The sequence below is a fragment of the Drosophila grimshawi genome, unplaced genomic scaffold (assembly GCF_018153295.1).
Source record: "Drosophila grimshawi isolate 15287-2541.00 unplaced genomic scaffold, ASM1815329v1 contig_44, whole genome shotgun sequence".
NCBI lineage: Eukaryota > Metazoa > Arthropoda > Insecta > Diptera > Drosophilidae > Drosophila > Drosophila grimshawi.
In genome coordinates this window covers 2,249,075-2,258,403 of record NW_025063240.1, presented here as the reverse complement: position 1 = coordinate 2,258,403, position 9,329 = coordinate 2,249,075, and positions in this window count along the sequence as shown.

Sequence of the window (9,329 nt, the reverse complement as noted above, 5' to 3'; positions counted from 1 at the left end):
GAGTCTTGATCCTATTTTTGATCCCAATGCATTCTTGCATTCATTGCACTCGGTGCGCTAAAGAGCATGCCACAAATATTTTTGCAGCTGCTGGAAGGTCACTTAGACACAAGGCAACCGCCCCTCATCCCCACACAATGTATAACCGCAAAATTTTCAATTAACTCTGTTAGAGGTTAACCTTTCCTTGTTTAATTTGATTAATTGCTTCGAAAATTGCTCGTGTGGGTGAAAAGCTGATGCGAATGTGGTATTTCTAGGTGACATTTAAATTTTGATATTGTTGAAGGATTATGGCTTAAAGGTGGGCATGTGGTAAGCCTCTTTGTCAAAATATTTCTTCATGAGTGCTGAACGAAATTGTTGATTGGATAAAATGAGAGCATCGAAACTCTCATATATATTCCATTTAATGCTCTTTGTATACACACATATATACATTTTGAATAAAATGCGATACAATAATAAAATACGCGTATAGAACAAAGTGGGATTTTTTAAACAATTCAGTGAAATTTCAACCATTTTTTTTTTATTAGCAGAGAACAAATTTTACGATAATTCAAAAAATGTGAACTTATAAAGTATTTATTAGAGAAAATAGAGCTTATAAATTGCTACGCCATATTTTTCACACTCAGAAAAAAATGCCGAGAATTTTAGAAAATCATTATAAAATGAAAAACTAAAAAATTGTTCTGGTATTTAGAAATAATTTTTTTTATGAATACTAACTCTGTTTCTTATTTTAGACATGATTTCCATTAATGATTTCAGCCATCAATAATATGAAATGGAAAATTCAATTTTTTTAAAGTATTGAAACAAACTTATGTCGTAATAAAAATAAAATAACACTTAATATATAATATAAATCCAAATGAAAATGATTATGCTGGATATCTTAAAAAAAAGAAATCTGAACAATTTAACAGATCAATCTATACTCTCTTAAGTGCCTTAAAAACTCATACACACGAACATAATCGTGTCATTTTGCACATATTACCCAAACGGAATCATATGCCTTCTGCCAATAGCCCTACCTTCAAGCCCATTAAAAACAGACCCTCTGAAAAGGACGGCAGAGACTGAAATGGACTATGGCAAATGTGTTCACTTTTGACTTCTTGGGTTCTGGTTAGCGCACAAAGGCGAATGCCTAATTGAATTGTAGCAAAAGTGGAAATAGACGCAAAAATTGGAAGCAAGAGCGGACACTTAAAATCTTTTGAAGAGGGGACAGTGGAACTGACTGGACTCGGGACAATGGTGCTTTGTACGAGCCACAAACGGATGTTATATTCAGTCTAAATGAAAAGGAAGCAATAAAATAATTTTTTACAACTGCAAGCAGACAATTTGTAGCGCTTCCGGGGCCAAAAGGAAGCTGCTGCAACCAGCTAAAATAAATGCCTGTGCCGGAGACAGTTTCCCCATCTTCAGTTTCAGCACCAACACTAACACCAACTTCACCCGCAGCTATTGCGTCCTGCAGCCTGCGTCCTGCGAAGCCAACAACAACATGCCACATTAAGACAAACTATAAAATGCAATCGATCTAAACGATATAAACCGGAAAAGAAAAATGTGGCATTATACCATAATGGAAATGGGTTTTTCTATTTTCTTTCTTGTTTGTTTTTTTAATGTTTTGTTTTTGGTTTTTTTTTTTTTTTTGCAGACTTTGTTGTGCGGATGAAAATTGCACATTAAAAAAATAAATAGTGCAGGAAATAAAAGAAAATAATACGATTGAAAGACGACGAAGAATAAAATGAAAAACTGTGATATTGATAAATGTGATATTAATGGCAAAACGTTGAGGGAATTTAAAAGTTTTGGCTTCACTTTGTTTGCTTAACGCGGAAAAATGAGCTCGGTTTACGCTCGATTTACATCATCATTAATCATATGAGTACAGATTGAATTGGATTTTGAGAAAAGAGAAAACGTATTGAAAATGTTACTCAAAATGTTGCATCTGATTCCTTAAAAGCTTCGTGCATACGGATTGCAACCTGAGTTGTTATTAAATTAATAATATATGTTATAAATTCTATTTGGAAACAATGACAGAGTCTTAGACGAATGAGCTCAACTATATTTTAAACTGTTATGTTGACATTAAGTGTTACTATAGTAGATTATAAACTGCTAAGAAATTTAAATATCGAATTTTCCAAACCATTATTTTCAAATTAAGGCTGATAATACATGAACAGAAAAATATGTATTTTCCATATACTTTTCTATATATTTATATATATAAATCTTTTTTATATCAAATAAATTGTTAAATATTTTATTTAAAAGGAGAGAATTAACTTTTTTCTTTCCTAATGACAATAATTTTTAATAATCAAGAGGCAAAAATTTGTCTCTAATCTCTCTTCTTCGATTCAAGGTAATGACTACAGGATATATATATTAAAAATATGAAAATGTATTGAGAAGGTAGCTAAATAATGTTAAGTTATATATGGTATGTACTTAACATATTAAAATTAAAAATAATATAATTAAAGTAAATTTGTAACATTCTTTAACACAGAGTTCTCTTCGCTTGAATAATATGGCCATATGTTTATGTTCTGGCATGCCTAAGTTCATAGATAAAGTGAACTTTAACCTCTCAATTTGCCCAACAACTATTTTAATCCAGCACTTATATGTCATAAGTGATTTTCCACAAGGCAATCTCTGACTTTTTCTCTTAGGATTATGCCCAAAAAGATGGCAGCAAAAAGATAACAACTTTCATGCCTCAACTTTCAGTTTTGTTATCGTTGCCATTACTCAAACCACCATCCAGCCGAATGTCCTTTACCATTGCCATCATATTTTGTCATATCTGTTAAAGGCATTAAATAAGCAAATCTCTTTGACATTGCTCGTATGTCTCACAAACTTAACTACCCAAATACTAAACGCACCACAGGAAAAGATGGGAGATTGGGACAAAAAAAAACGCCAACTAAGTAAATCTCGGCGCTTGCTAACAATAATCTGACATAATGTTTCAATTATGCGTCGTTTAGCTTTATGGATGCTATGTGAATGGCCCCCGCCAACCCACAGACCCACATCCGAACAAAACCACAGAACGAGCGGGGATGGCAATCAGGTTTGGGAGACCACCGCTCAACGCCCATCGCCCCCTAGACATTAGGCGCAAAACAGACGCAACATTTGGAGAGCTAAGCAAATCTTAGTAAAATAAACATTTTAGCATTAAATTTACATAAGACGCGACAATGAGCGGACGCAGGGGGCCACTAAGCATGGGGATGTGGCTGAGCATAGCAGAACCATCTACTCACCACGTTTTTTCATAAACAGCAACAGTCGACTTCATATAAATATGAGTAGTATACCAACTCCAACTCCAACTGCTACTCTTGATGTGCTCTTGCGTATTTGCATAAACATTAGCAAAACAAATTTGCACATTTACCCACACCCAACTCAAACGTCAGCCTCCAATTCCGCTCCCAACATATGCAAACAAACCACAATAACATAACACTAAGTAACAAAGCGACAGCACCAAAAGATACCCTGTGATAGACAAAAACAGAAGAAAACAAGCCTATTTCGAAAAGAAACAAGCTTATTTTAAACCAAAAGTCCTCTTTGAACCAAGGGTAACTCACCTTATAATTCAGAAAGTATTTTACTAAATGGGAATTGATAAATTTGTAACATTTTTTGTAGTTTTCAGAGCGATTTTCATTTTAGGGAAATATTTTCTGAATATACCCCTAGCTCAGCACTCTAATAGTAGGTATTGCAGAACTGTCAAGTTGAAGGCGTACAAAAAAAATGAGATGAAAATGAAGTTAGAGCACCGCTGAAAGCGGAAGTCTTTAGACCAACGTCAAACCAAAAAGGCGGAAGCGGAAGTGCGTGCCAATCAGAGAGAAAGAGCTCGAGAATTGTAAGAGCCAAAAATATGCTAAATCAGCGAAAAATGCTTATAATCATTTCGAGATAATATATATGATGATTGTGATGATGATGATGATGATGTTGACGACGCTGACAATGATGTTGGGAGTTGGTAGATGGGATATAAAAACATTTCAACTTGTCTGCTTTGCCGTCTGTTTTTTGTCTGTGCTTTCTTAGCAACTTTAGCGCCATTTTCGTCGCCTTTCCTGCAAACTCCAGCAGAATTTTGTGGTACTTTGGCGCCCAAAACTCGGAACAAATGACAGCAAATATGCGTTTTATTGAATTTTATGTGCTCGACGCGCTGCCTTGGCAAGCTTCTACTTCGATCCAAGTTAAGACTTAGCCAACATCTTGGCAATGGCAGTAGCCATTTTTGTCCTGGCGGCAAAGTGAGCGTGAAATAAGCCAACAACTAGTTGTTAGCTTAACAGAGCCTTGAACCTCATTGAAACTACATTTGTTTGATATTGAACTTGACAACGACAGTGCATAGAAATAATGTATGAATCTGGCACAAAAACGATTTGCGCATATTTTATAACAGATAAATAAATGCATTATTCAGAAAACTGTCTTGTTAAAACTGCTGAAGCTCGAACTAAAGTTTATTTGCCTATACTATCTGATTCATATCTGCTGTGTCAATAATACAATAATTAATAGGTTTTATTTAATATAATACATTTGGAATCTTAATTTTCTCCAGGGAGCTAATAACGCTTCACATAATTTATGGTTAATGATTCGCACAATATTATAAAGTCATTCAATTGCCTTGAAGCTTAAATAACTCAACTCACCTCAAATGTAATGAAACCACAAAAACTAATTAGTAGAGATGAAAATCCAACGGAGTTATAATCCACATAGAATTCATTGCAAATGTGTTGGCAATATGGGAATGCCAGTGCATATAAATGAAATCAATTAATCAACGCCTATGAGAACCCAAAGGAGAAAAATAATTTCGAATCCTTACGACAGCTGACCGCACAGAGCAAATGCCGTAGAGCAAATGCCGCAGAGCAAATGCCGCAGAGCCTAAACCAAAAGCAACAACAACAATAACAAAATAATAATAACAACAAACTATACGAAAATGCATAAAATTTCAAATTTCTCTAGCGTAAACAACAAAATATCGAGGGAAATACGCAGGGCAAGGCAGAAATGAAATCAAATCAAAGCCTTAGGCGAAATTTAATTGCGTTTAACCTAAAATGAAATTTTCACAAGTCTGCCAAAAAGGATGCTGGTCTTAAGATTCAATCAACGTTCAGGCAAAAAACAGGACGAACAGCAGCAGCAGCAGTAGCAGCAGCAGCATCAACAGCAGCAGCAGCACAAACAACAACAAATCAAAGGACTCATGTTTATCTTAATATAAAATTTCTTTCCCACACATTCGGCAAAAGGATAATAAAATTATTGCCAGGCAACCCCCAGTGGCAACTAAGTAAACAACAACATGCCCGACTGGCTGCATCCTTGAGAGACAGATAGTTCGGGACGAAACGAAAAGGCTCAGACAAGTTTTGTGTTGCAATGATTTTGATTGTGGCATTGATTTCAGTTTTACCCAGCTGTCTATCAGCAGCGCTCGAATCGTTTAACACAATCAGGCACTGGCCTGTACCTTTTATTATTTACTTTTATTTTGATTACTTTTTGGCTTTCCGCAAAGTTTTTTAGCACTGCCCAGAAATTCACACTTCATCGGCATAGAAATCGGCCCCAAGGGATAAGGCTCCCAACAATATGGCGCCCAACGCCTCAAAACATTTTTGTCTGTGTTTTGTAGGACCTTTGAACCCTTTTGGCTAACTAAATCATCGACTAATTTGCTTGAGACAAATACATACCGGAATATTTTTTTCTGGTTGTGTGTTTTTTTATGGGCACACAAAAAATTAGCCGCCTTATCAACAGGTGTGGACCAGACCTAAACAGCTGTAAACCAAACCCAAACACAAAGTGAAACCTTTATTTGTCATATTTTTGTTGTTTCAGGTAAAATATATACATAAAAATTGAATTCCATGTATTTTTGTTATTACTACCCTTTATGGAGCCGATGCTTATCAGATTGAATTCTTTCCTAGATGTGCCTTTTCAAGCATTTTAAGGAATATAATAAAATTTTATTAATAAACGCACGACTGTCAAAATCTAATGGATTTTTTTGGTATGCTGAGATAAAAATCTGTGGACTGACAACTTGTGGGTAGTTTATGGAGGGTTGGTACGCATCTAAACTATGACTCAGACTACAACTATAACCGTGAGTCACAATGCAAAGCAGCTGGAGAATGTGCAGGTGATGGGCATTGAGACAAAGCTTCATAGCTTGTGATTAGGGAGAGATCTGGCCTTCATTTAGCTGCAAATGCACCACAAATTAAAATGCAGACACACAAATCAAGCGCACACTATTCTATCCCGCCCTACTCTGATCAAAGCTGGCAGAACCAATTAAAATTCATTTTATTCAATTGAAACCAAATCCCAGTTGGGACTTCACTTATTCTTTTGTGCTTATTGACGTCGTTTCGCTTAAGGAGCGATTATTTAATTTCAGCTATTAATGCTGCGACTCCCCAGTTGGCTGTCAGAGGAGCAGTTGCCAGGTTCCTTGCTCGCAGCATACCAGTTAGTCAATGCTTATTGATGTTTAGTTGCTGTTGTCGTTGTTATTGTTGTTGTTGTTGTTGTTGTTGTTGTTGTTGTTGTTGCCGATGTTCTTGTTGAGCTCCGTGCAGCTCTGCGGCATTATTTCACTTGCGTTTCCGCTCTTAGCTTTGTTTACTTTTACGCTTCCCACACAAAAGCCCCAAAAGCCCCAGAACCATAAGCAAACCCCAGCCACAGACAGACGTACCGCAGAACCCACATACCATCGAACAAGCCGCACTATGTTTTGGTATTTGTATTTTGTCTTTATGCCCTGTACTGAATTATTGCAGGGTGAATAAGACTATAAGAACGCAAATCCATTCGCTTAACATTATTACTTTAGTAGGCATGAAAGACTATCAGGTTGTCAGTACTTGATATTTAATAGCTAAATAAAAGTAATGATGATGATCAAAGGGGTTGGATAAAAAAGATCCCTTGATAATCACGAACTAAATAAAAGTTGTCCGTAATTAATACAATTTTGCAGGGTTGAGATACAAATTTCCACATTTGCCTTTATTATGATGCACGTGCTAAGTGAAAGCAATTTAATCAATTACCTGAAAACGATAAATGCAGCTCTTTAAAAGGGTTTACGAAATTAGGTAAATTAAGTAAGATTTGGGAAACATTTTCCATTATGATTTCTACATCTAAAGCTTAAAAATTATTGTGATGCATTACACAAATCATTTATGAAAATATTTATATACTTAAGACATGCCTTTCAAAATCTACAAAAATTAATCTGGCCACCTTTGGAGGAGGAGCATTTAAAACGAAGAACGAACTTGTAAAGTAATTGAAGCTATGTCAAAGTAGTTTACAGGGTATTTTACCATCGAATGCTATTAGTGACGACTCGCCAGCTTGTTTGGTATTTGTATTTGGTGTTTTTCTTATGCCTTTTACTTTTTCTTTCATTTTTTTTGCCTCCGCTCTGCTTCGAATCCCTTGACAATGCAATAAATTGCGCAAAAATTGGAAAAATAGAATTTTAGCCGCACCAACGCAACGCTAGTAACGACAACAACAACAACGACAATATCAACAAATAACAACAGCAACGAGTCCTTTGGCTTTTTTGGGTGGCACACGCAATCCGCCCAGCTTGCTGCTCTGCTCCTCCTGCTCCACTAACTGCCTTGCCCCTTCGGCGGTATCCCGAACATAACAACACAACGGAAATCAAGTGCTAAGCTTCCCACAACGCAATCAATTGATTTCTATTGTTTTGTTAAAATGTCGTGCCGGGTCCCCAACCAATATAGCCCCCATCCGCCCATCCAATATTTGGTTCTATTTGACGTCTGTTGTCGTTGTTTTCCCTCTCACTCCACATTGCCCCTTCCACTTTCGCCCCATTCTATGTGGCATTTTATATAAATTGCTTTGTTGTGGTCTTTATTGAAATTTTTGAGGTTACTTTTGTGATTGTTGCTTTTGGCCAGCTTCCAGCACTCATCTACCAAACCCACCAAAAAAAAACGAAGTGACAAAAAAACCTGCTGCTAAATAAAACTGTGCATTATTTTTGTTTATTTGTTGTTGGTTGTTTTTTTTTTTTTTTGTTAACATCGACGGTTGTCGCACATTTTGCATTTTATTTTTATAGCCTTTAGTTTTTTATTTATTTTTTTTTTTTTTTTTGCTGAAATATTCACGAGTTACGTTTTCAGTAAATGAAAAACATTTATTGGGGATTTATTCTACAGTTTCTCTCCGGACCCATGATAATTTATAGTTTCACTCTTCCAGGATATCTATATAGATTGTCAGATACATATATTTGTATCTGACTATATTTAATGACATAAATGGCAATGAAACTTTAAATATGTGAAAGACTTGGATTAAATACGAATTAATATAGAATAGAATAGAATATATTCTATTCTATTTTAATAGAAAGAACAGAGAGTTTCTTTTTCATTTATCGATCACAAATCAAATGAGATTATTTAAATGTATTGCATATATTGTTTTGTATTTATATAAATTACTTTTTTCTATAGATTAAAAATAAATGAAACAATATAAATAATGAAGTTAATGCTTCTCCTAAGATAGAGATCAAACTCAGCAGATTTTGGAGATCACGATCAGCAATCAAATAGACACACAAAATATACTCATCCATTTACACTCGTACTCCCACTCTCTGATTGTTCAGTTCTGTTTAGCTAACTCGCATAAAGACGCAACATTACAACGATTATGTTATAAAAAAATGTCTGCAACTATTCAGGAGAAACCAGCGAGACAAAATGCTCAAAGGACAAAGCGAAGAGTGCCTACAAAAACGTCATGATTATGGCAAATTTTCGGATCCTTTTGTGGGTAGTTAGGATTGCGCTTTTCACGACCTGTACAACAACCAATAGACAAAAGATGTCCCTATAGAATTGAGAGACAATGTCCAGCATTCGAAATCATCGACTGCAAAATCTCAAATGTCATGGCAAGAAGGAGGATGCTCCTTTGTGATTGTCCTCAGTCTCAGGGATGTGACGGCGACTGCCCGTCGCTTTCTAAACTGTAGGCAAGTATCAGCAAATTAGAGGCTGCCTGGCATGAACCAAAACTGGCAGCGTTCGCCAGGGGCGGTCCCAGGTTTTAGGTCCGACGTGCGTTTTATCTGACTGGCTAGTTTTATGGTTGACGCGAGCATCTTGCGACTTTGACTTACCCGGATT